The sequence below is a fragment of the Rhinolophus sinicus genome, chromosome 11 (assembly GCF_057876585.1).
Source record: "Rhinolophus sinicus isolate RSI-liver-muscle chromosome 11, RSI-T2T, whole genome shotgun sequence".
Lineage (NCBI taxonomy): Eukaryota > Metazoa > Chordata > Mammalia > Chiroptera > Rhinolophidae > Rhinolophus > Rhinolophus sinicus.
Window position 1 is genome coordinate 24,105,463 of NC_142511.1, and position 27,585 is coordinate 24,133,047.

At 48.7% G+C, this 27,585-nt stretch overlaps 1 protein-coding gene and 1 long non-coding RNA gene across 27 annotated transcripts in view; one reads left to right on the forward strand and one right to left on the reverse strand.

The window, feature by feature from the left end:
* The window catches only part of PLEKHA6 (pleckstrin homology domain containing A6), a 133,239-nt gene that overhangs the window by 39,559 nt on the left and 66,095 nt on the right, over positions 1–27,585 (forward strand). For 2 of the 25 annotated variants that reach the window (XM_088801772.1, XM_088801764.1), the window contains exon 1: positions 13,332–13,467. The exons of 20 other annotated variants lie outside the window; for them this stretch is intronic. The gene's annotated coding sequence lies outside the window, so the exon portion shown is untranslated. Of the gene's footprint in view, positions 1–13,331; positions 13,468–15,529; positions 15,553–19,350; positions 19,531–27,585 lie in introns of those variants that run through there. 3 more of the 25 variants (XM_088801769.1, XM_088801762.1, XM_088801767.1) reach the window with 2 other exon arrangements.
* On the reverse strand, positions 5,547–13,203 carry LOC141569327 (uncharacterized). 2 transcript variants are annotated; one of them, XR_012492852.2, is made up of 3 exons: positions 12,938–13,203; positions 10,404–10,542; positions 5,547–5,758 (listed from the first exon to the last, which is right to left on the reverse strand). It is a non-coding gene; the product is annotated as an uncharacterized LOC141569327 (long non-coding RNA). The 2 variants fall into 2 exon arrangements; XR_016022779.1 differs by lacking the exon at positions 5,547–5,758 and adding an exon at positions 8,668–9,482.

Consider the following 27,585-nt stretch of genomic DNA (forward strand, 5'->3'; position numbering starts at 1 on the left):
TACGTCACAGACGTAGGATTGTACACTGTAGTACTTACTCCAAGACCCATCGACAAGGAGGCTCAAGCAGCACTTAATAGCAGTTTCTTTCCTTTTCATCCCAGGCAAGGTCATCTCAAAGTAGGTAGGGCTCCAGCCCTAATTTCAAGGTTGACGAAGCTGTGTCCAGAGAACTTGCTATCTGAAATCCACAGCGAGTCAGAGGATGTGCCTACACTGGGAAAGGAAACCGGCCACCCTGGCTCTCTCATGTGTGCTCTGTCCTTTCCTTAGGAATAGGAGCAGCAGGGAGGGACCGAGAGGACGTGGGGTTTGGCTTAGACTTGCTCTTGTATTTTTCCCTTTTGGAGGCGTAGGCTGTCTCTTGCCCTTGAGGAGGCCCCGTGAGGCCTCAGGTCTAGAGAGCCAGGTGGACGAGCCTCCGCCCTGGGAGCTTGCGGTCCCCTGGGGCCTGGCACAGCTGCTTGCCCATCTGCCCATGCAGATCAGAGACGGAAATCTGCAGTTAGATTATTAGACACAGCAACCTCCCTGGGCAGAGACGGTGCCAATCAACCACAGGGCTCCTAGCACACTCCTTGGCCTAAGTGGGCCAGACACTCCAGGCCGGGAAGGGTTTCTGAGAAGGGGTCTAGAGAGAGAGACAGAGAGAGAAAGAGAGAGAGAGAGAGAGACTGGTAGGCACCGAGCTCATCTGCCCTGTATTAGCTCCTTATCACTGGCTATTTCCTGTAACTCTCCATGTGCTGGGCAATACAGACAATAATAAGACACTGTTTGTGGAGCTTCAGAGATACTGCAAGGAATGGAGCTAAGGATAAATAGGGTGCGAGGCTTCAGTGCCAGGTGGGAGGGAGAGCTAGGAGGGCTGGGCAAACAGGAAGCACTGGCACTGCTTTCTTAGGCATAAAAAAAAAAAAAAAAAAAAAAAAAAAAAAAAAAAAAGAAAGAAAAAAGAAAGGACTGGTACATAACAAACTAAATGAAATTCTGTATTTCTGTTTCACTGGGCTCCCGCCTGTTATATCCTTGAGCTTCTTATTCTGCTGGGAGCTCAGCCTTGTGACTTGAGCATGTGAGCTGAGAGTGGCAGAGTTTCCATCCCAGCAGAGGAGAAAGGGGGAGGGGAGAGACTGGGAAGAGGCAGAAACCCAAAGAGCTGCTTTCTTCATAATTTCACACTACAGAGGCTGCAGTGCAGAGTGGGCTTCTGCTGGGACCATTCCCGGCCTAAGCAGTGGACCCCAGAATTTAGGGAGTGAGCAGAGTTCAAGGGTGCACAGCTGTGACCCATTGGATCATACAGTGAGAACAGGGATGATGGGGACAGTGAACCTGAGTCAGACTGAACTTCTCCGAGTCCCAGTGCCTAGCTCTGTGCTGGCACACAGAAAGCTCTCTTGAAATGTGGAATGAATGAATGAATGAATGAATGAATGAATGAATGAATGAATGAACCAGTCAAGGAGAAAGAAAAGGAATTTGAATACAGTTCTCCTTAGACCTTCCTCATTTGCTAGTTTGAACCTTAGGGGTTGGATTTAGGGCTCGGGCAGCAAAAGTTGCTTGTTAGAAACGTGTTCTAAGTTGAAGTAAAGCTTGATTCTCTGTTGCACAGAGCTCTGCTTTGTGTATTAACCAGGATTTTGGCTTCTCTTCTTTCTCTTTTATCTCCCTCTTCGCATGTGCTCACTTTCGTAGATGCGTGGAGACAGAGTTGGGCCGCCACACACATACTCCTTAGGGTGAGCATTCGGAAGGATACGTACATTTCAGCTCTCTGTGCCCTCCTGCCCCTCCTTGGGTTATGAGTCTGGGTCTCAGTCACCTCTGTTTTTTCACCAGTGTGTTGTACACAGAGGTCACTAATAAAATATTTGCTGAATTAAGAAATGGCTGTAAGTTGGCAGAGGCAGAAAGGAGAAGCTTTCTCCATCCCGACTTCCTAAGCCGTGTTCTTTGACCCTGGCTCTAGAATAGGACAGACTGCCTCTAAGGGACACAGGAGCTGAGTATCCACTCCTGCTCTCTGGTCTCCATGAACTCAGGGGCCCAGTTTGAGCCCGGGCTCTGTTTCAGCTGGCAGAAGGAGCATGGAACTGGAGCCTGCCCTTGGCCGTAGAGAAAGTCGGCTACAGCAGGACTGGACACGTTGAGTGCTCAGCAGCCTGCCCCACAAAGCAGCTTAGGGGAAAATGAAGTGGATTCAAGCCAGGCAAACTCACTGTGCTGGACTCGTTTGGGAGGGGGCAGGGTGAGGAACGGGGCACTGCCCGTTTCTCTGATCTGTCGAGTCTATAAATTAATGGCTGCTTAGCTGTGCTGGGTGTTAGAAGCATGGAAATGGCTGTTCTTGCTTCTTCCTCTGCCCATACTTCACCCCTTTTTTTGTCCTGGCCACTGAGATCTTCGCAGAGCTAAGTGGCCTCTGGGGATAGCCAGGAAGCAGAATCTTGCTCTGTGGCCTCCTCCTGGGTTTGTTCACAGGCTACATTAAGAAATCACCAAGAAAAACCTTTCTCAGGGCTCAGGGTCCCGAGCAATCTCAATTAGTTTCTAACAGGATTGTATCTTCCAGCTGGGAAGGTAAACTTACCCAGAGCTTCTGGAAGAACCAAGGCCCAGCAGGGCTGGGACGTGCCCGCAGTAACATGTGTGCCAAGGGTTCACCAGGACGGGCATGGAGGTGCTCAGCCTCCCAACCCTGGGACTTGAGCTCTCAGTAGTTCTGAGCATGAAGAGTTCACGTGGTACCCATGGGTTCTTTGGCAAACCAGAGGCTCATTTCACGTGTAGGTCCTTCGTTAGGGTGACCAGTTTGTCCTGGTAGTCCTGGGACTTTCTCTGTTTTAGCACTGGAAGTCCTGCATTCTGGGAGCCCCCTCAGTGCTGGGCAAACTGGGACAGTTGGCCACCCTATCTCTTGGGATTCTCCCTCTGCCAGCTCTCTAAACCCAGTTTCCATTTCTCTGTATTGCTTAAACCATGGGGGACCCCCCCTCCCATTCAGCTTCTGTGGGCTGATTCCCGAGATTTGAACTCAGATAACTGGGCAGAGATGTCACCTATTGAAGGTGCATGAGGCGTGTCCTCTCTATCTCCCACCTGCTCTACAACAATCAAAACAGCTGCTCCTCTCTGCCTGCGACAGGGGCAGCTGAAGGAGACCTGGAGGCGGCTCCTGCTTGTCTCCAGCCCAGACCTCCCATCAGATCTTGCATTTTTGCGTCTCCTCTCCTCTAAATAACTCCAAGCCATCTGGTCTCTGGTGTCCTTTACCCTAACACAGTCCCTATGCCAAAGGATAAAGACATCTACAGGTGACACGATACCCTTTTGATAAGTGGGGAAGTTGAAATCTGTGGAAGGTTTAGTAAGCTATTGGCCCAACGTCATATAGAAGCACTAAGATGAGCATCAACTTCCAATTTAGCACCTTTAGGCACAAAATCGTCAGCTTTTGGGATTTCTGGGATAGTCTCTCCTGCTCCAAATCCCGTCTTCTGAATCTTATCCCTCCCAGTTAAGATTTTGTTAGAGAAACCCAACATCAGAGAAGATTATTTCTTCGTTCTTTTTTTTTTTTGTCCCCACTTCTGTCTTGTTGGTGCTGAGACTTTCCTGTCTGAGCATCTTTTCTAATGGGCGTCAAAACATAGCCAGAGCTGGAGTTGCCCAGCCCCGTCCTTCCCGTCCCATCCCATAAAGGGGTTATTCACTGAGGCCCCTCTTTATCCTATTTATAAATCTTTTCAGCATGTCTTTGTCTCAGTGACAAACGTGACTCTATGCTCCTTAACCCTGCTCTTTACTTCAGCTTGGGTCGAGATGCTAGAAATTTCCTTTCACCTTCATAATTTATAGCCCTGGCTCTTCCCAGGCCTGTGTGGCAATCAGGTCACAGAGAAGCCGCTCTTTTGGAGACAGGCTCACGGGGAGTAGCAGGATTCTTGGATGTGGACAGTGCAGGTGGCTCATGAAGTCCTCGTGCAGCCAAAACACAGCCAACCCCTCCAAGCTGGATTTTTATTACATTTCCTTCAAGCCAGGTGACTCATGCAGGCTCATGCAGAACCTGGGGCACAGGGCAGAAGTGTGACTTCAGTCCTCACTCAGCACTCACCAGAACACTCATTCAGCATGTTTGTAATGAGAATTGAGTGACATCCCGATAGCAGGAGCATGCGACCTGTGCGTGGCTAGTGGTCGGCAGCACAGCGCTGGGGTCAGTCTTCCAGGTGCCATTCAAGTCCTGCCCCTTTGGGCGTTTGACCCCATTTGTCTCACCGGGAAAAGGACGATGATAATGCTCATAGCCATCTCAAAAGTCACGTGCATGTTGTGAGGATGAAATGAGCTGCATTTAGAATTATGCCTGACACAAAGTATGCACTCAAATAGCTGTTGATATTAGCTAGTTCCTGTCCTCTGCCACGTGCCTCTAGTAAGTTGTTCATTCATTTGATAAATGCGTATTGAGTGTGCATTATGTGCCAGGAATATAAGGACAAACTTGTTCAAACTTTCCAGTTACACAGCATTTTATGACGCTCTCAATTTTTGCTTCAGCCTCCTTCCTTGTGCAGCGTCCATTGGCAGTGACAGAGGCTGAGAAATGGGTCATTCACTTAGGTTCCTACCTTGCTCTTGAAGACCCTCCTCTGCGTGGTGTAGGGCATGGTGTGGGGCAAAAGCCACTCGCCTTGGGACTCAGGCGGCCTGAATTCTATGGGTGACCCGGCTGGTAATCAGCTGGGGCCCTAGGACAGCTTCATCTTTCTGGGCCTCAGTGTCCCCATCTTTTAAATGGAATAACAACCTCTTCCATCCTACCTTGTAGGGGTACTTTGCAGCTAAAATAAGCACCTTGCAAAAGTAAATCTTTTGTAAACGTCAGGTGCTAGTATGGAACAAAGAGGGGATGGTCCCTGGAAGAACTCCCAGTCTAAGTGCACAGGCGGGCCTCCCAGGAAAGGGCCTGAAGGTGATTAACAAAGGTGATTAACATGAGGCAAGCTTCTTTTTTTTTATTTTTATTTTTTAAGATTTTGTTGGGGAAGGGGAACAGGACTTTATTGGGGAATAGTGTGTACTTCCAGGACTTTTTTTCAAGTCAAGTTGTTGTCCTTTCAATCTTAGTTGTGGAGGGTGCCGTTCAGCTTCAAGTTGTTGTCCTTTCAGTCTTAGTTGTGGAGGGCGCAGCTCAGCTCCAGTCCAGTTGCCGTTTTCTAGTTGCAGGGGGTGCAGCCCACCATCCCTTGTGGGAGTCGAACCGGCAACCTTGTGGTTGAGAGGACGCGCTCCAACCAACTGAGCCATCAGAGAGCTCAGCGGCAGCTCAGCTCAAGGTGCCATGTTCAATTTTAGTTGCAGGGGGCGCTGCCCAGCATCCCTTGCGGGAGTTGAGGAATTGAACTGGCAACCTTGTGGTTGAGAGCCCACTGGCCCATGTGGGAATTGAACTGGCAGCCTTCAGAGTTAGGAGCATGGAGCTCTAACCGCCTGAGCCACCGGGCCGGCCCAAGAGGCAAGCTTCTTGAGGGCACTGAATATCCAGAGCCTAGCACAGTGCTAGACACACAGTAGACACAAAACGAATGCCTGGCACATGGTTGTAGACCCTTAGTAAACGTTTGTCAAATGAATGAATATAACAAATGGTTCTGACCAATGTAAATGCAGGGAGGGTATTAAGTTCCAAGGAAACGCAAAGCAAAGGGTAGATCAGGGTTGACCACAGTCTTTCAGGGAGGTCCTCCTGGAAGAGATGATTTAGATTTAGGATGGGAAGAAGGAATAGCACTTGCACTGGGTACAAGGGGGGTTGCAGAAGAAAAGAGTGAAAGGAGTAGGGATGGTGGGAAGGAGCTCTTTACCGCAGGCAGAGGGGTTTGTGTGGGCAGTAGCCACAACTGGGTTTTGAGAGCAAAGTGCTTGGTAGGAAAATGTGTAAGAGCACAGCTGAGAAGTGTGGCTGTGATTGGTGGAGGTGTAGGCCACACAATGCCCATTAGCTGCCATCTCCCCGTTACGGGCAGAACCCCAGGGGCTGACAGCTCTGGATAATAGAGACATTGGCTGAGGCTGCAGGGCCTAATGACACTTTGAAGATGGCAAACGCTGGGTAGCAGCACTCTGACAAGCAGTCCCACTGGCTTCCCGAGTCTGGGTGGGGAGCCAGCCTGGCTCTCAGGATTCTGGGAACTGCTGTTGTAATGGGAAAAGAAGAGGACAGAGAATTTCCAGAGGGCTGTCTGGGCAGCTAGGATTAAAGTCATACCGTTTAGAACCTTGAGGTTACTAGATCGTTACTTCTTCCTTTTAAAAAGGTGTCTAGGCACACAGGTGCTCATCTGTTGGTGCATTTAAATCGGGCAGCACGGGACTGAGGGCAGGAGGCTGTCAGACAGACCTGAGGTCCTATCTGCCGCCTGCGACATGACCTCGAGCACATTTCCCAACCTCTCTGGGCACCACTGTTCTCATCTGTGAAGGCCTTTGTCAGAGAGTTAATTTGAAAATTAGGAACGATAGTGTTTCTGAAATACTGACAACAGTGCCGACCTGGTATTACATAGTGAAGTGAAGTGCTCAGGAATAGGCCGTGGTTTATGTTTGTAGTTCCTTCTTCCCACGTCCTTTACTCTCCTGCTAAAGGCGAGAAGGAAGAGCCTGCCCTGCAGAGCCCAGGGCAGCTCCTGGCGTCTGCTTTCCCGACTCTGCAGCAGGCTGGGCCCTCGGTGCCCTCACTGGCCTAAGCACTGGGGAAAGCAGACTGTGAGACTGCCCTTCTCTCTTTTGGGTCCTGGCACTTAGTGCCTGGCACAGAGCAGACATTTACTAAATATTTGTTGAAAGACAGATGAATTTGACATGGTCCTTTAAAGTTCAGAGCCTAGCAGCAGAGACAGATTTATAAACAAAGAATTAAGAAAAATAAGGTTAGATGTGCAGAACACTTTGCAAACACAGAAGAAGGAAGCCTGCCTGGGTGGAAGTCAGGAGCGGCTGTCGGGGGCAGGTTTGTGCTGAACCTTAAAGGAGGGTGAAGGGGTGGAAGGGTTGCAGCTCAAGCAGAAGGGACAGCATGCTCAGAGGTTGAGATGTACCAAGCAGCATGTGAACTGGAAATTCATCAGTATGGTCAGGGGCTAGAGCACAGGGAACCCTTCAGGGATCCCAGGGGAGAAGGCTGGACGGCGGGCTGGCTTGTGAAGAGCCTTGGCAGTTCTACCCAGGAGAATGGGTTTAATCCTTTAAGGGTTTAAGCAGGCGTGGGCATAGTTTGCTTCTTCTCCTCTCCTTGCCCCCTTGAGGCTCTGTGCAGATGAGCTACCTGAGGATCAGAGAGGTTGTATCCTGCCTGAGGGCACACAGCACACTAGCTGTAGGGTCCGAATGAGAGCTCAATGCCTTTGGTTTCCACTAAGTGGTGCTTTGTGTAATGGACTCTCCTGTCCATGTGGCTTGACTCTTTCTACTCTGGATGCTCCCAAGGGCCATCTAGGCAGCCATGGTCTCTGACTAACACGCTCCCACATTCTGCCTTGCAACAACAGCCTTTCCCATTCAGAGAGCCCAGAGTGACTGAGCCTGGACCTCCTCCCCTGCCCAGTTCTTTGGCACAAAGGAAAAGCCACAAGATCCCCTGGAATAGCTTCCTGCTTCACTTCCAGGTGCCTGGCTGCCTGGCATGGGCTAGATTTGGCTGGAGGATTTGTTTTTCAAAAGAGATCAGGCAGATTTGCAGATGTGATAGCATTATTTGGATTTTTCAGAGAAGGCCAAGCACCCTCATCCTACCCCTACCTATTCTAGAAATCTAGTTCAAAGAGTTTGCTCCGGGGCCAGCTTGCCTTGGGTATAGTAGGTCTCCACAAATACGTGTGGAGTGAGTGACTGATGTGTGATCATGGAGTATCTGGGCAGGGGGAGGGGACCTGGTACTTTCCAGAAAGAAGGAGGAGCCGTGGGGACCTCTCAGGGGTTCAGTTCAAACATGGCTGATCAGAAAGTCTCCCTGTCTCCTCACCCTAGGGAAATTCCAGGGAGAAGCCAATTTGTTAAGTCATGGTTTCCAGTTGTTTCCCCAGATCATGCAGGGTCCCCTCCAGGAGGGAGGAACGTGACTCTTTCCTCAGGTTCCTGCTGGCATCAACTCCACACCTGAGAAGTATCTCCCAAAGCTCACCCCACGTCTGGGGTTGGGGGTCCAGGGAAGGGGTATCCCCTGCTTACGTTGCAGGCCCCCATTCTCCTAAACCCATTCCCATCATCCAGGACAAGAACGAGCCTCCGTTTAACCATGAGGACTCCAAGGCAGGAGGGGCATCGGAGCACAGCAGTACCCTGAGGAGGAGAGGCACTGGCTCTGTTAATGGAGGTGGGGAAGGACAGAAGGAAAGACAGTGGAGCAGTAGCATCTGGAGTCTGGGAAGCTGCCTGGCCGCCTAGGTAGCTGAAAGGCCACCCCCTTACAAGTGCTTTTCATTTATATCCTGGACGGGCGGGGAGGGGCAGGCAGCCTATTTCCACATGTCCCAGTTAGATCAGCAGAGGACCGCGGTGCAATCCCATCAGCTTGAGGTGACCATTATCTGCTGGTACCTGCTTACCCGCCCGCCCGCCCTCCCTCCTGCCTGCTTCCTGCGCTCTCCTCCCGCTGTCATCCCTCTTCATCCCTCCCTCCCCTTCCATTTTTCCCTTCCTTCTCTCCTCCGCTTTATCCCTCCCACTTTCCCTCCCTTCTGCCCTTTTTTACACCAAACATTTATTGAGAAATCACCATATGCCAGATTCCGAAAAGCAAAGATGAGTAAGACATGATCACTGCCCTCAAGGAACTTGGAGTCCAATGGGGAGACAGATAAGTGAACAAATTCTGACAATACTGGACAATGGCGAGGCTCAGAAATATCTGTGCAAGAGTTACAGCGCATGTGCAAGAGGGAGGGCTCACTTTTGTTGGGGTGGGGAGTCGGGGACTTATAGGAGGGTAGAAGTTCCTACCAACTTTAAAGGGAGCCTGGCCTTACTAGGACCCACCCTCACTGATAGTCACAAAGTTTGTGACCAGGAACTAGTTCCTTACCCTCTCTAGATCTGTTTCCCTATTTGATTTTTTTGTTTGTTTTTTAACTCTTTGAGGCTTACAAAGAATGAAAAGATACAAACACAAGTCATGGGTTTGGCCTAGTATGAGGAAATGCTAGCCAACTCTCACTGGAGAGGATAGCAAATGAGGACTCTGGGAACTTCAGAGGAAATGGTCCATAAAGCTGACAGGACAGAACGCCTGCACCTCTTGCTCCTGTTATGACTTTTCTGTAACAACGTGACTGTGGGCGACCCTGGGGGGAGGGAGACTTAATTCACAATTACAGTCTTCTGTAGTATCTTCTTGTCTCCTCTTTCTTCCCTTCAGAAGTACCAGCTGGGTTTGGTGAAACCTACAGTCAGTTCCAGAGATGAACTGAGTGACCCTGTGTGGAGGGAATTTTTTTAAAATGAGTATTTTATTATAGTTGGTATACAATATTATATTAGTTTCAGGTGCACAACTAGTGATTTGACATTTATATACCTTACAACATAATCACAACCCTAACTCTACCAGCCATCTATCACCATGCAAAGTTATTACAATATTATTGACTATGTTTCCTGAGCTGTACACTACATCTCCTGGACTTACTTATTTTATAACTGGAAGTTTGTACCTCTTATTCCCTGTCACCTTTTTCACCTATCCCTCCCTCCCTCTGTCTTTTGGCAACCATCAGCTTGTTCTCTGTTTCTATGAGTCTGTTTTTGTTTTGTTCGTTTGTTCATTTATTTTGCTTTTCTTTCTTTTTTTTAGATTCCACATATAAGTAAAATCATATGGTATTTGTCTTTCTCTGACTTATTTCACTTAATGTAATACCCTTTATGTCCATCCATGTTGTCGCAAATGGCAACTTTTCATTCTTTTTCATTGCTGAACAATATTCCACCATATGTTGATACCACCTCTTCCTTATCCATTCATCTGTTGATGGACAGCTATGTTGCTTCCACATCTCGGCTATTGCTAGGAACGCTGCAATGAACACAGGAGTTCTTATATCTTCTAAAATTAGTATTTTTTCTTCAGATAAATACTCAGAAGTAGAATTTCTGGGTCATATGGTAGCTCTATTTTTAATTTTTTGATGAACCTCCACACTGTTTTCCATAGTGGCTGCACCAATTTACATTCCCACCAACAATGCACAAGGGTTCCCTTTTCTCCACATCCTCACCAACACTTGTTATTACTGTTGGGGGAAATTTGCATCAATGTCAAGGTGGGAAAGAAAGAAGGACAGACTGGGAGAGCCAGGTGCCGCATTTTTATATTTCTCAAGTTGTTTTATACTCACAGAGTTGGGTTAGGTGAGTGGACGTTCTGTCCCGTTCCATAGGTGAAAGAAGAGAGGCACAGAGATGTTCACTGATGCAGCCAAGGCTCAGAGCAGACTAGTGTGCAGGTCCCCTGACTTCCGGTTCTGCTGATTCCAGCTGCAGATCACATGGTCAATTGTATGATTCTGTATTAACCATGATGTTTAAGGAAGTGGATACAAAGAGGCCACCTCACCTATCTGGGTTCATCACTTGGCTCCTCTGTCCCTCAGCTCCAGTTGTTCCATAGGTGAGATACAACACAGTAACTCCCACCCTGGGATATACTAACGCACAGGCTAGAGGACGGAGGAGGCTAAAGCCTGGTGGTGTCATTCTCACACCGATAAATTTGATATCCATATTGACTTCTCCAGTGGGGAATGAGTTTAAATTCCAGCCAGCCAGACAAAGGTTGAACTCATGGCTAGAAAAGGTGGAAACGAAGGGAAGCTGTGACCTTTTAGAAGGGACCATCATCTCTCTGAGATGGATCAGCTAAGGTGCTGCACTTCTGGGGCAGGAAGAAGGTCAAAATCAGCTCAGGAGGCTCTGCCAGCTCTGGGCTATGCTGAGGGAACCCTGCCCCCACAGGTCCCACACTGGCATTTGGGGTAAGGGACTGCTTACCACTAGGTTGGCCCATTGAGAACATTTTCCCTGTAGTCTCTTCTGAGTGACCACAGCTGTCTTTCGGGGCAGCTGTCTCCCCAAGCCTCACTTGGGTTCCTTATGAGGACAGGGAGTGCTCTAACACCCACTATTTCATCCTGTGTCAGGAAAGCTGGGTTCCTACCAGCCAGTACCTCTCCTCCCTGGTGTTGCTTTTAATAGTCTAAAAGTTAGGGAATTATTTTTCAGAGCTGTAGTTGCTCCTGAAAGATCCTGGCTTCTTCCCGCTGGGAATGAGCCTTCAAAGATCTTTTTATCTATTGATCAATGAGAAAACATTTACTGAGCAGGAGCTACTTTGTGCCTGGTGGGACTCCACAGCCTGGTCCCAATACTCTTCCAGCTTCAGTTAGTTATGAGGGCTAAACAAATACAGAGCAGTTCCAATAGAACACGAAGTAAGCACACAGTAAGTGGAGGCCATCCTTACCTCCAGCAGGACCCCTGACCAATATGCTCTCACCTCGACTGTGGCACTCTTTCTGGAGCTCCACCTTCCCTCTTGGAAGCTGTTGTCCTTGTGCTGCTCTCTCCCCTGATCATCTCCCAACTCTCCATTCTGCCCTCATCACGCGCTGCTTTTAAGGGGAAGATGGTTTTGTGGGTTTGTCTGTGTCCAGATTGGGGGTTCCTCGAGTGCAGGGACCCCACCTTAGTCTCTAGCACTGTGGATGCTCAGGGCATGTCTGTAGAAGGAATGGTCAATACATGCCCATATCTTCACAGGGGAGGGGGCTTTCTGCAGGTAGGGGCATTTAACAGAGGCTTCCTGGAAGAGACGGCATCTGAGCTCAGCCTGAAAGCAGTGTCCACCAGCCTCCCCTGGAGACTGGAATTCCGCAGGCATCTAGGATGGAATCTGGGAATCGGACTTTTAGAGAAGTTTCTCGGGTTATGAGATAATCAGTGTGGCTGAGAGCTGCTACGTTAAACGTCTTGCTCTGGTGGAGAGGAAAGGGGCATCTGAGAGGTGAGGGAGGGGATGGCATGGCCACAGGCAGAGATGCCTAAGGCCTTTTGGGAAATATTGAGAAACTCCGGCTGGGTTAGAAAATGTACATACAGAGCAGTGGAATATGATATTTGAACGATGAATGGGGATGCGCTGTAATGGGCCTTGGACACCAAGACGAGGAGCGAGGCCTTTATGTGGCAGGCAGTGGTGGGGGCACCACTGGATGTTTCCGAGCAAGAGAACAACGTGATGAAAACAGGCAGTAAGTCACACCCTACGGAGGGGAACTTGGCTGTGTTTTAAAGCACAGCGGCAGAGTACTGAACTTCCTCTTATCACCCATTTCAAGTGCTTCTTGGTGTCTAACCTCAATCTTTTCTGCTGTAATCACAGTTCAGTTTGTCTCATAGGAGTTGGAAAACAGCTGGACAGGGCCCAGTGACTGGAAAGACAAATCATTCTCCCATTTCTGTCAGAGAAAAACCCACATTTCTTGGTGGAATAAGAGTGTGTGCTAGGATTCTGGGCGAAGCTGGCAGAGCCGTGGGGCACGTGAGGGCACTGAGGCCTGCACTGACATAGGTGCCTACCTCCACGGGTGTGGTGTTGGGGTAATCGGAGCCCCAGTGGAATTAGGAGCCCTGGCTTTGTCCCTGAGGTGCTGCTTCCTCCTCCTCACTGCCCCCCGCAATACTGGCGCACACACCGTGTCTTTGGAAAGCGTGTGGCATCCACACAGGCATCTCTACCTTCCTGCTTCATTGTGAAGGTAAAAGAGGTAAGGTTGATAAAGGTCTCTGAGCTGGGAGATAAGGGCCTAGAAGAAGAAAGATAAGATATGATTCAAAGAGGGGCACAGGAGAAGGGGTTAAGGGGGGATCTCACCGTTTCTCACCCCAGCTTGTTGGGGTGCAGGTCTGACACCTGAGAAGGGGATCTGCCTGGAGCGGCAGAGGCAGCAGGTGTCTGTTCTCTTCCAGTCTCCAGCTTAGCCCAGCTCCAGCCTAGGGGGAGTGGGCATGAGTTCAGGTCTGTCTTGTCCTCCAAGGGTCCTCCTCTGCTACTGCCCTTGCACCATTCCCTCCACCTGTCATCTGCAGCGTATCGGATGGAATCCCAGAGACTCCATTCTCTAAGAAGAAAGGTTTTTTTGAACAGAGAATTTCACACACCCCCGGGCTTCCAAGACAAGTGGAACATTCCATTTAAAGGGTGAACCAGGAACAGGTGAGCATACAGTGCAAAAAAGAGAGAGGGCTTAGAAACATAGGTGGGAGGAGTGGTGAGCCACACACGCTGCCCAGCTCTGCCTCTGCCACCTCCTACCAGTCTATTCAAGGGCTCCTCTTACCTGTGCCCTGACCCCAAAATGCCAGCACCGCAAGATGTGGCTCTGGGACACCTGAAGAGGCCAGGTAGGTGGACATCCACTCAGAAGACCCTCTTCCTCCCATCTGAGGACCTTCACTTTCCCACCCACCTGGGCTGCTGTATCCCACAGTTCTGGGGACACCAGTCACATTGTGCTCCATGTGAATGGCACCCCCTGGGGTTGTGCTGAGGCTGGGAAGCCAGTGCCAGCAGATAAGTAGGAGGGCAGAATCGGACACTTTTCTGAGTTCTAGGCAAACAATAGGGACCTTTCCAGGAAGCTCGGGGGAGGGAGTTGCCTGTAAGAGGATCCCCAGCGGATGCTCTGTGGGGTGGCTTGGACAGGTTTCTGCATTTGCTGCTGATTGCTTAATTAGACACCTACATAGTGCTCTCTGCTAATGACTGCATCTCCCAGGGAGATGACAGATAAAAGGGTGGGTAGCTTCAGAGTGTGAGGAGAAGGTCTCAAGGGCAGCCCCTGGAGAATGGGGGAAGGGGAGGCAGAGCATCATGGGATTTCCTTGGGCTGATACAGACTATAGACTATCAGAGAATGGGTGTTTTCTCTCCAGGGACTGAGAAGAGAGGTAGCCTGAAACAGGCTTGGGGCCTGTTTCTCTCTCCAATATTAACATCCTGTGTATGTGAGCTTCAAATTCCTAGTTGTGGTTTGCCGTCTTGAGAAATGGGGGGGCGAGGGGGGGTTCATCCATGGTGTCCAGGTAGCCACGGAAGCCAGAGTGTGTGTGTTTCTGGGGGTTGGTGCTCTGAGGAGAGAAACCGAGTGTTTTTCCAGGCACCTGTAAGTTAGGTTGGAAAGAGAGCCAGGTGGGGAACTCTGCCGATTGTGTGCCAGACGGTGCATCACTGAACCTTGTGAACTCCGTCTGGACAATCAGGAACGATTTAGGGATTTGAAGCTGAGTTTCCACGATGGGCGCAGGGCCTAGCGCAAATGTTTCTGCCCAGAGGGTGTGTTAGAGGCAAACCGATGACTGGGGGAGTGGCTGCATTTCAGTGTTTGTGACTTTTCAGTGCCTATCCCCAGCACCCTAGCTCATCTTCCTAGAACTGGGGTTGTTGGGATGTGGGGCAGAGGCCCCAGCCCTCTTCTAGGTAAGCCAGCCAAATATTTACCAAAAGCAGGGCCGCAGAGGAAAGGTGCCAGGCCCCAGGTAAATGTTGTGTTTGTGCTGCCCAAACAATGCCATGCTTCATGGGCTTCCAAACACCAAGCCCTGTTGGGAATCTGGAGCCAGGCCTCTGTGAAGGCTGGCCGTAGGGAAGCACAGGGTTGGGCACCATGTGTGAGCCAGGGAGAGGCTTCTGCCCCTTGGGTGTCTTTGGGACACTGGCATCCTGGCTTTGGATTGTCTTTGGTCTTATTTTCTCTATCCCAGGAAGGCTTGAATGTATCAAGAGGATGGAATCTGGGGAGAGACAGGACTGCGGCAGGCTGTTGATCGCTTCTGTGCTTCTAGTAGAAACGATAGAAATAATCATCCCATTTCAGAGACAGGGTGAGATTGGTGATCGATTGTCATGGAAACTTTGGGCTGTAGGGCAAAGACTGAATGTTGAAGCTGGGCAAACCTGGTTTTAGATTTGGGGTTTACCACTTACAGCTGTGTGATCTGGACACGTCAGCTAACTCCTCTCATTGTTCTAACCATGGGTTCCCTGTGTGTAAATGGGATTTTAGGACCCACATTGCCATGGGTGATTGTGAAGTTTCCTCCTTTGAAGAATTAAAACAATTCCTCTCACAGCGTAACCTGAATTCTTTCATGTTGGGAAGCAGGAACATGGACTATATTCAATTTCATTCAATAAACATTTTGAGCAAAGATATTTCCAGTTCCAAAGAGTCAATGACTTTGTGTCTTTAAAAACCCTTTGAACATCTTGAAAGGAAAAAATATTTGAGAACTATTATATTTGGCAGTTATCAGTTTTTTTGTGACCCACTCAGGAAGTCTTTATCTGTTTAGTTCCAGAACTGGAAACGATGAGTGGAAGCGGAAAATCATGCTAACAACACTGTTGTACAGTGGAACGGGCCACCAGCAAAAGTAGTGAGCGTCTCGTCTCTGCAGGGGTTCAAGTGGCGTGTTCACTTTTCCCAGGTGCTGGAGAGATCTTTTCCTGCGTTAGGTGGGAGGGCAGACTGCTTAGTGCTGAGATCCCTCCTCAGTGTGGGAGGCTCTCCCTTCTGGGATCACCAAAATTCCCCAGCACAGGATGGGGGGTTTCCCTACCCTATTAAGCTAATGCGTGAGAGATTGGAATTAGGAGAAAATTCCCCTGGGGCTTCCTGACTTCCTTCTCCAAAGCACCCCTTTCATTTAGATCAAGTCTTAATTGTAACATCTTTCCTCTCCCTAAATGTTCATTACTGTGATCAAGGGCTCTAAGCTCGTGTGTACTCTTGCCCTGCTGCATGTCTCAGAACCAGCTTCTATTCTGGGTGGATCTTTCCCTGTATTCCAAATCATCTTGAACAGGATGGGAGATTAATAGTCAAGCAACTATTTACAGCATTCCCACTAGGCTCAGGGCATTAGTGTAGGAGCCAAGGGGGAAGGCAAGCAATTGCCACACATGGTCCCAGTCCTTAATAAGCTTCGGTCTCTTTTTTTTGGAAATGAGCTTTACACAAGTGAAAAATCAGGTTAGGGTACAAGGCTGTATGGAATGACAGCTGAGTGTGGAAAATGGTTCAGGCAATGGTAGGAGTGAGTGGGAGCGTAATAGCTAGCTGTAGGCTGAGGCACTTTGGTGAACTGAGCCAGTGGATTTTAGACACTGATTACTTACTATTGGGGTGAGAGAGAGAGTCAGAGTTGACCTGACAGTTAGAAGCCTGTTTGATTGCGATAGTTAACGTTGATATTGATAGAAGTAAGAGAACTTAGATGGGGAGCCCATTAATAATTGACTGTTTTTAATATGTGTGGGTTACAGTATTCAAATGGTACAGAATAGTATTCAATGGAAAGCTTCCCTCCTACCTTATCTTGGATCTACTGCCAGCTCCCTCCTTGGAGATGGTCACTGTTACCAGTTTCAGGTGTGTCCTTCCTGAGATGCTCTAAGCCAGTCTCAGCTATGACCCATGGGCCAAATCTGGCCCACCACTTAACTTTGCATGACCCATGAACCAAAAATGATGTTTACATTTTAAATGGTTGAAAAAAGTAAAGAGACAAATAAAATTTTGTGATACATTGTAATTATATGAAATTCAGTTTTAGTGTCCACAAGTAGAGTTGTGTTGAAACACAGCCATGCTCAGTCATTTATACTCATTTGTCAATGCTCATTCTTTTATGTACATTTGTTGATACTAATTTGTTTGTGCTGATTAATTCATGCTAATTCATTTATGCTTATTTGTTTATGCTCATTTGTTTATATATCATCTGTGGCTGCTTTTGTTCTACAAAGGCAGAATTCAGTATTTGCAACAGAGACTATAAGGCCAATGAAGCTGAACATATTTACTACCTAACCCTTTACATAAAAAGTTTGCTGACCCTGCTCTAGGCAAATATAATCATATAGGTAGTTACAAAGTATTTCATTTCCCCCCCCTTTCTTCTGCCTCTTCCTCTCACTCCGTTTCAAGCCATTGTTTCTCAGTCTAGTTGTGTAGTACACAGCTCCCTGGCCCATGCTGCTATTATGAGCCTTGTGCTCCCCCCAGCTGAGGCCGTTGGTCACAAGGCAGTTCGTCACCAGTTGTCGGTCAGCTGTTCACCATCTGCCAGCCGCTCACGCTGGCCACCGGCCTCTCATGGTGGCACACAGCAGCCCGTGGCAGCTCATGCCAACCTCCGTCTGCTCACAGCAGCCCAGCTCCAGGGACAGCTGTTGTTCACAGTCTTAGCTGTAGAGGGCGCAGCTCACTGGCCCAGGTGGGAATCGAACCTGCGACCTGGATGTTAGGAGCACGGCCCTCCAACCACCTGAGCCACTGAGCCAGCCCACAAGGTATTTCTTAACCCACATGGTAGCATACGAAGTTAATTGCTCTGCTCCTCATCTTATTTACTCTGTGTTGGCGACTGTTCTACATCAGTACTGTAACGTAGTAAGTCATTGGGTGGTGAATCTTAATTTCATTTCAGACGTGCTGAGTTTAAGGCAAAGACCACAGGCAGACCTCGGGGGGTTGCAGGGTTGCTTCCAGACCACCACAATAAAGCAAGTGGTGCAATAAAGTGAGTCATAACCTTTTTGGTGGTGGAGGGTCTTGCCTTCACTTTGTTCAAAACTCAACACCTGTGAAGCACAGTAAAATGAGCTGTGCCTGTCATTTTGGAGAAGTGCTCAACAGCTGGTTGGGCTCATGGGACTAAAGCTTGGAGTGTGCAGGTGGAGATGTGAGAGACAGCTGCAGGGAGGTCTGCAGTGCGAATCTATGACCTTGGCCTGTAAATTAAAGATTTCCCTTTATAGACCTGAAGCATTGCATTCTGAGCACTGTACAAAGTGACCTGCGAATGTTACTAGTCAGATTGACATAAAGACAATGAACGAGAAATGTTAAACCAACACCTGAAGGAACAGTAAATACTAAAGGCAATTTAGAGTTACGTCTTGAGTCAGAAATACGCTAATGAAAGGGAGTGTGCATTAGTGAGCAGAGCGGGAGGGCTGATCTTTATGTGCTTTATACTTGTTACCTTATGTAATTGTTACTTTCTCAGGTAGTATCATTTGCCTCATTTTGCAAATGAGGAAATTGAGGCCCAGAGAGGTTAAGTGACTTTTTCTCACAATCAGTGATGCAAGTGAATATATAGTTGTATTGAAAGGTGATTCCATCTGACTTTTAAAGCTGCCTCTCTGTTCTGCCACCCATGATGCCAATTGTGCTGGGAGTCCCTCTCCAGGTTTGACAGGACATTTCGCCTTCCTGGCCTCAGCTCCTTCATCTACAAAATGAGGCAATTGTCACCATGATTTCCCTTCCCACAATCACCTGGCCTGGTGCTATTACATTGAAGGTGAAATATAGGGAGAGGAGTGGCCCTGTAAGAACCAGATGCAGGAATTTGAGAGAGAAGAGAAAGGTACGTTTAGCAGTTAGTACACGTAGGCCAGTTATCTGGACTCTGATCTTAGGAGATCATTACTCTTTGATATGGAGAAAGAGTCTAGAAATCTCAGCTTCTAAAGTGGGAACTTGCCCATCACCCCGTGGGGACAGAGCCCCAGAGAGCAGTTTCCAGGCTCTCGGCCTCACGTGGAAAGGTGCTGGCTCGGGTAGTAGACGGCCGTCGGCTGTGGCTAGTTGGCCGTCAGCTGTAGCCAGTTAGCCAATTGGCCACTGATATAACTGCTGCGGCTGCACTGGGGAGGGGGAGTTGGTCGGTTGGCAGAAGAGCGGACAGCAGGTCGCACGTCGTGTGAATCCAGCCTCCAGTGAGACTATAGTGGTGTGACTCCCCTACCTATGGCTCTGTGGGTGTTCCTTTTTGGCCTCACCATGTCCTGTGTTCTTATGTGGGAGCAGGAGCAGAGACCCCACAGGCTGCCCCGCACGACAACCCTTACCTCCATGACCCTGAGAGCCCCCTGGACTTGAACTGCTGGAGAGGGTAGGGGCAGAGAGAGCCAGTGGACAGCTCATGACAGGCCTCTCTGCCCATGTCTGTCCTCTTTCTTCATGTCCGCAGGGCTCTGTTTGGGATTTCTGGAGGAGCTACAGCCAGAGGGCTGTCTGATGTTACCAAGTTGCAGGCAGGGTGGGGAGGGAAGGGAACAGGGCGGTTCAGCCATCAGACCAAGGAGCCGGGTGTGAGTGTGTTTATATAGGACTCAGCCAACCTGCAGTTTCGGATTTCAGACCCCTCGCTTTATCAGGAGACTTTCTCCTGGTTTTCAGTCAATGCTGGAGCAGAGAGAGAGCTGACACTAGAGCCTTCCTGGAAGATTGGTGAAATTCTGGATTCCCAGGCTGTCTCCCTGTCTCCTTCCTTCTCACTGGAGCCGCATCTGCTAGCCTTGGCAATTTTCTTGGATTTGGAATATTGTTTCATTCTTTCCCAGTCCGCGTTCTGCATCTTCTAATTGGGTCCTGACTTCCAGCGTGAAAGGTAAAATCTGGGGTCCAGGGGACCTCCTGGGCTAGGAGGAACTGGGGAGAGAGAGAGAGAGAGAGAGAAAGAGAGAGAGAGAGAGAGAGAGAGAGAGAGAGAGAGAGTGAGTTGGGGGCACTTCTGTTATATTTGGAAAATAAACCTTTTATTTCCTCTTACTGTTATCTCTCCCCTTTCTCTCCTAACAAGAATATCCCATGAATGTCCATCTTCCATGGGGGTCTCCCATCAAAAAGTTTCAGAAATTTTCTGACTTCTAGAATGTGACTGTTTCCTCACGTGGAGGTAGGGGGCTGCGGAGGGAACTTGGGGACATGGGTCAGTACTAGAGATATATGTCCAGAGGACTGTTGCCCCTAGAGCCAGTCCTGGTTTTTGCAGGCACTTGGGAACATTCCTGATAAAGCTAGCTGTGAGTCCTGTAGCTGTGTGTATGGTCGGAAGCTGTAACCAGCATGGATACCAGCTTGACCTCCATGTGGAATTAGTTTGAACTAGCCTAAAGGCTTTAAAGCTGTGAGAGGTCAAGCGCCAGGAGCACTTTCTTCTCAAGTGCCTCAGAACGGGGCAGGGTGGAGGCCAATGTCTGGAGCAGAGGTGGGGATAGGGCTTGGCACTCTTCCTGAAAGCAGACATGTGGGTGGGGAGATGATTGGTAGGTGGTAGGTAACTGACTGAACGTGGCTCTGTCTTCCCAGGGTTTGTATGGTGTCTCAGTGGCCAGGAGCAGAAATCAGAGACCTGCCTCGTACAGGGGCTGGTGGGCAGGCAGCCTCACCTAGATGCCAAGACCTGCTGTTTGTGCAGTTATGCCCAGTGGGCAACCCACGCTGTGAGGCAGGGTCTGGCAGGAGCAGTGGGTGGGCCAGGCCAATGGGACTCTGCAAGAGACAGGAGGTAGCTTTTGAAAAGCAGACTTGGGGTGGTGAGGTGAGCATTGGCAGATTGGAAGAGGAGTGTGGTGGAGTGAGCTGGACGCAGAACTGGAGTGGATGGAGAGGAGGAAGGAGAGGGGAACCACGAGGAGTCCTACGCTGCGCACATTCTGAAGCTGCCGCCAGCCAGGGGGCCTCAGCTCTCAATGTACACGTGACCCAAAGCTGCTGCCAGCCAGGGGACCTCAGCTCTCAATGTACACGTGACCCAAAGCTGCTGCCAGCCAGGGGACCTCAGCTCTCAATGTACACGTGACCCAAAGCTGCTGCCAGCCAGGGGACCCCAGCTCTCAATGTACACGTGACCCAAAGCTGCTGCCAGCCAGGGGACCTCAGCTCTCAATGTACATGTGACCCAAAATAGTGAGAGCCAGAGTTTGCCTACTGACTTCTGAATATAAGAAGAGAGATGGCTGAGAGGTGATGTGGGCTGGGCAGAGTGCATAACAACAAACTTGAGGCACAAGAAATTGTGTAGTTGAATCTGTGAGGTGATCACACAGATATTTGTTAGGCAATATAATTAATAGGTCGTACATTATTAAAAATGCTTTTTCAGTTACAGCACCAGCTACTTCCAAATAGAATTCCAGTGTCTTTGTATCTTTGATAGATGGTGTGGTACATAACTTTGGCGACAGACAATAGTAACCCTTCCTTTTCTTCAGACGTGTAGTGCTTTTCCAGCGTGGGGTTCACTTTCATAGACATTCCCATCTGGCTCAGTTCAGCAGATGTCTGCCAACCCCTGTTCTCTACTAGGTCCTGTGTTAAATACTGAGTATATAAGCTGGGTGAGACCTGGTTGTGCCCTCAAGGATCTCACAGGCTAAGTGCAGTCCTATAAGGAGGACGGAGAGAATATTATTCCTACAGCAGAGATGGGGAGACTGGAGCCAAACGATGCAAAAGGCAAGCATTAGGGGCGAGATCCAGCTCCTGAGTCAGTGCTTTTCTTGGGCTTTCCCTGTGCACCACTGTACTGTGTCCACTTCCCTCCACTGCTTCGTCCCCCACACTGTCTCCATGTAGTAATGAGCAAGGAGCAAAAATCGGTGGAAGGCAGAGGGGAAAACTGCTCCCTGGAATGGTAGGGAGCTCTCCCGGGCTCTTAATTGTGCGACTGAAATGGCATCGGTGGGTCTGGGTCTCTGTTACATTGCAGGTTTGATGCTACCTTTATCTCTCAGATAATTCTTGACTTGGGGCAGACCGACTTCCTCCCGTTCTCCCTGGATTATCTGAACAGGCAGGGGAACTGTGAAATTCAGGGGCTCACGACTTTTGGGAAGCTCCAAGTGGAGGTAGATGCTCACAGAACACTGTATTTCTAAAATAACAACCAACATTTGTTCAGTTCTTTGTAGTTGACAGAGTGCATTCACGTAAGCAAAGAATAGTGTATGCTTCTTGATTTCCCCTTCTCGTCCACATTTGTCCAGCCCAGATGTCCTGGAAAGGCCCCAATCCCCAATGCTTAGTCTTTCGCTTCATTTCTAGGCTTAAGCTAAAAGGGACATGGAGAGGTCAGCTGGCCCAGTGATTATCAAGTTTTCACCAGTCTGAGGTGAAATGAGAAAAATAAGGAAAACCTACTGAATTTTTTTTTTTTTTTTTTTTTTTTAAGCAAAATGTATTCAGTTTAAAGGATTTCTTTTGGGGGCAGGAGATGTACTCAAATATTTATTCTGAGGTTATGGCTTTCTTAATCTTTTCTTGAGCTGATGGTGAGAGTAGAGGGTAGTTGGCCTTTTAAAATGTCCTTATTTGGCAAAATACTGGCAATCTTTTAGTGGTTTCTTAAATTTAATTTTTTGAAATGTAACTAGTTCATGAAATCCAAAATTCTTGCCTCCAGGCAGGACTTTCTCCAGACAGATGAGAACCTCCCTGGTAAATCAGGGCTCTTTGGGGCAGGTTCCATAAAACTTGGATTCTGATCTAATCTCCACTGTTATTTCCCTGTGGGTCCTTGGACCAGGATAAACTCACAATGAGGCTTGGTTTCCCCATGTTGTGGGAGGTTCCTACCTCCAGGACGAGGGCACTGGCAAAGGGATATGCTCTCACTTCCTGTTCCCCTTTATTAAGGTCTGAGACTCCCCCTTCTCTGAGGGGCTCCAAATCAGGCCTTGCCTAGTCCTAGTCCTATCGTTATCTTTCGGGAATGGTGGAAGTCATCTCCTGTCCTTGGAAAGATGGAGGGGACTTGTGGATTGGATTATGGAGCAGCATGAGGTACATTTTACATTTGGGGTCTTGCTGTCTAGGTGGTAATCATTTGGAAACACCTTTGTTACTAGATGGTCAAGAGTCAGGGCATTTAAAAATCTTGTTATCAGTTTTTGAAATGGTGGATCTTCCTGAGCTCTCAAGAATACGACTGGAGCTTTTCTAAATCTGGAGTCTCCCGGAGGCATTAGAGTGTCTGAGTCTTTTACCTTCTGAGGAGTCGGGCCTGAATAGCAACAAATATGTGGGAATCCCAAGCTGCCGACCTGAGACACATTGTTGGGTGTGCACATGTGTGCAGACTTGTAGGAGAGAAATTGTTTAGGGGAAAATTAGTTTGAAATCACCCTAGAGATAGAACTAGATGCTCTTTTTGAGATTCATTCTAGGACCCTTTTTCTGAAAGCAGATTCCCAGGAGCTTCTTTGTAAGAGAATTTTCTGATTTTCCACCCCGTTTTCATGGTCTGAAACAAGAGCCCTCCTAGTCTAGGAAAACACTTGAGATTTGATTTATGTTGTTAAATTTGGGAGATTAGGTAGCAGACCTTTAAGCTTTCTTGGGGCAGACAGAGAAGCAGGACAAACTACTACCAGTAAAGGAAACGGGGGCCTGGGCTCTGATAAGGAAGGCCAAGCTCAAGTGCATGGGCTTCTCTCCAAAAGGTTTCTGGGTGGTGAGGGGTCAGTATAGCAGCACGTCCCTTAAGAACAGTGCTATGGAAAAGCCTAAACCTGTGACTGATGACAGGCACCGGGGACCTGTTCAAACCAGGCGAGCAGGAAAGACAAAGTGAGAAAGGATCCAAAAGTGCTGATTAAAGATCTCTGCCACAGTCCATCTGGAGGTTTGGGGTAGTGAATGATCGTGACAAGGCAGTGGTCTCTTAGCTTATCTCTGGTCACCAGTGATGGTGGCTTTCCCCAAGGAGGCTTTCATGAGAATTTTGTCCTAAGTTTGGATAGATTAGGGACACAGAGCTAGGGAGCACAGCTAAATTTTTGGAGGTAGGATCTCTTCTGAGATGTTCAAGCCAAGAGGGCAGAAGATACCATTTAGCGTGGCCTTTTCTGATGGTAAAGGTCAACAAAGACATGATTGGGACCTTAGAGATGGCCCCATCCTTGTCATGGTGAGGCTATGGAAAGTGGGATCTGGACGCTAGGGCGACCTTTGTCTTCAACTGGCTGAATGATCTTGGGCAACTCAGTCCCTCTCTGGGCTTCAGATACCTCACCTGCAAAATGAGGGAGTTAAATTTTATTGCCACCACCCTATTTGTTTAACTCCGCATGCCTCAGTTTTCAGAGGCAGAGAGTAGGGCCTTTCTTAGAACTTCAGGTGGACCTTACTGCTCCAAGAGAAGGAGAGTCTGCTATCTCTTTCGGAATTGCATGTCTGTTGGAAAAGTCGCTGGAGGGGGCAAGATGAGACAGGTATTCTCTGGACAGCAGATCCAGGGTCAGAACTGAGAAGCCCACTTGAATGCCTGTGCCTCAGATTGGCTCAAGTCCCTAACAGTCATCAATAAGATCCTAAAATGTATGTCTAGAGCCAAGAGATCTGAGGATAGCAATTGCCCAATGTTGCTCATGGTTATTGGCCAGGGCTGCTTTCCCATTTTAAAAGCCTCCTGGGGCCATAAAACACATCAGGTGAAACACGCTAAACCTGTTCCACTGTGTGTGTATTGGATGTGATTTTTCTCACCCCAGAGCAGCCCATCTTCATCACCTTCACACTCAGCATCTTTTCCTTGCTTCAGCCCGATTCCCCACAAACTTTGGCCCTTCCACCCATGTGCATTCACCGAGGCTCAGTCGTTTATTTCCTGGGAACACCTTTAGGGAGTAGGTAGTAGGAAGCTGTGGGGGTGTGGGGACAGGGCTGGAAGCCCAAGGAGGCGGGGAGTGGGGAGGCATGTATGCTAGGAATCTTCAGGCATGTCTATGCCTGAAGTCCAACCTAGTAACAACAATGCACGTCCTCTGCCAGCTCTGTTCTGGTAGAAAAGCAGTAGATCCTTAAGGGTTGCTGGGCTGGTCTTAGGGTACTCTCCCCTGCCCCATGCCAGCTTGCATTCCAGGGAGCTGGCTGCAGGCTGCAGGGACCCAGGGGAGATCCAAATTGTGCTGAGGCAAGTGCCTCGAGTGGCTGTCAACATCTTTAGTTTGAATAAGTCCGGTGGTTCTCCTGAAACCCCTGTCTTCAGGGGCTGGAGGAGTAGCAGACACAGCTCTACAGCTCATCCTCGGAAACCTTTGGGGCTTGTGGGTTTCAGAATGGGAACATGATATACATGCTGTGTATTACATAAAACCTCCAGCAGGGTCTGGAGCAGCTCCCAAATCAAATATGTTAATATTTCTGCAGCAAGACCTACCTAAAGAGTCACATAAGTGGGATAAATTAAAGGCTGTGAAGAGTCTCGTGCCAGTTTGGGTCATGCTTTGCTGCTATGGTCAAGTCAGACTGGGTTCTGCCACCAGTTGACTTAGAAAAAAGCTTTCAATTTTCAGATGTTTGTGGCTTTGGAGATGTTTGTGGATTAAGGCCCTGCAGCTCTGCACTGCCACCTAAAATCCTATCAGGTGGAATTAGCATTCCCGTTTCACAGGTGAGGAAGCTAGGGCTCAGACAGGGTCGGTAAGTTGCTTAATGCCATTCAGCCAGTAAATGTGATTACAATCCAGGCCTGTTGCCTCCAGAGCCAGGCTTCTTAGTCGGAGGTTTGGCACACTTTACCTCTAGGAGTGAGTGAAGGAGAGTCAAGGGTGGGGGTGGGGAGCTCTAATTAGGGAGGTACTTTCTGTACATCTGAGCGGTTTCATTTATTTATACATTGCCTTCTGGGATCCCAGTAGGCTAAAGGCACAGAAGAAAGAAAGCTAAAGTTCAGTCAGCTTTGTGGCTTCAAAAAGAATCCAGCTGGCTTTGTGGGGGCTGTGAGAGCCAAGAACATTGGGGTCAAGTTGGGTTTAGTGAGAGAAGCTTCATCTGCAGTGGGAACCCCCTCACACCCCACCGCCTATGAAGAGCCAGTGGAATGCGCAGTGTTTCCTGCTGCCCCACCCATTGCTGGCTACAGAAGTCGTTCTTTGAGTAGGACCAGTCTTGAGAGAAGGACTGTCTGCAAGGGTCATCAACCCCAGATAAAGATGTTGAAATAAGGAGAATTCAATTAGAGGGTCTCACTGGTCTTCACCAGTGATGTGGAGAAAGGTCAAGGGAAGTGCTAATTCAATCTGCTAAAGATACATTATGTGCTTTTAACACTTTATTGGAGAGATGGACATTGGTCTGTTATCTGGGCAATGGCATAGATAATCCCTCTCCCCTGCCTTCTAAGTGTGGTCAGATGGTGACTGCCATTTCTGGGTCGTCTCTAGGTCATGAAAGATTTGAACTCATAACATCCAGGCCCATGTGTCCATGGTCGTCCTGTGTGGTGAAAAACCTGCTGTCAGTGAACTCGAAGCAGCAGAGCAGAGTGGCCTGTGCTGTGTCCTTCACTAGGAAGAGACCCATTAGGAAGGGTGGTAGGTTAGTTGCCATAGCAACAAGGAACATCTGCTCCAGCCAACTAGAGAACAGATGGGGGAAAATATTCTTAAAGGGACTATTAGCTCATGAAATTATTGTCAGGGAATTAGGTTTTTCTAAAGAAGACCTGAGGGGCTGATTGGAACCCCTGGGCCTGAGAACGCAGAGGCTCCAAGGCAACAAAAGACCCACATTTGCTTTAGAAAGTACAAGAGGAAGAACACAACATTTTTTATTCCCCAGAATCATGGCTGTCCTGTGGTACATGTCTCAAAGCTCTGTCAGCTTGTTGGCTCAGAACTCCCCAAGCCTGTCCATCAGCAGTGCTCACCTGTCACCTTCATTAGGGATCTTAGCTCACCTAGATAGGCTCATTTCTCCTGTTGCCAGCTCCTTCCTAAAAATCTAGGAGCTTTCCTAAACTGGATAGTAGTAAACTGGGTCTCCCAGAACTGTTTTCTGCTGCCCTTGGGCAAACCTCCCAGGCCTTTTCCTTCTTCTTCTTTTCACCTTTCTTTTCTTCCTCATGACAACCAGCCATGCAGAGTTGATGAGGCATTGGGTCCCCCAGAAGTCATTCTGGTCATCTTGTCCCTCTTCCTGGTATAGTTAGGACTTCTGAGTACGTGTTACTGAAACTAGTCATAGCAGCTTAAGCCCCAAAGGGGGTTTTATTGTAAGGGTCAAAGAAATGGCTGGAATACAGGACCAAGCTAGAACCAAGAAGCCGAATGCCTCAAGTGTGGTCTTGTTATTTTGCTCCTCTCTATGTGTTGGCTTCGGTCTTGGCTCTCACTGTAGATGTCTCTCGACTTCGTAGTCAGTCCACAGGGTAGAAGAGATGGCCTCTAGCAACTCCCTCGTAGTATGCGAGTCACCTGAAGAGGATGGATCTCTCTTCTCTCTCAGTCCAAGTTCTCATCCCCAGCAAGGGGTTTGGCTGAGCTGTGATCAGACAGCTACCCCTGTCACCAAGACAGTGGGGTCAAGGCTTAGGAACATGGCTGTTACCACTGTGACTTCGGGGTGGGGCAGTTTCTAGAAAGGGGTGGGTACTTTCTGTCACACATTAGCCCTTCTTAGACCTCCAAGCCTAGAGGAGTTTGGTGTGGAGAGTTTACACACCCCTGACCTCGCTTGTTCAGTTCTTTTCCCGCCTGATCATGGCGATGGGCAAGGCCTCGTAGGTGGCAGGTAGTGTGACTAAAGGAGCCCAGGGCATGGCTGTGGTGTCATTGCCACTCCCTGTGGGCAGAAAAGGCATGTGACCTGAACCTGGAAGGCCATTTAGGCCCCTGCCTTGCCCATAGGTAAAATTCTATCCTTTTAGTAAAGTCCTCCA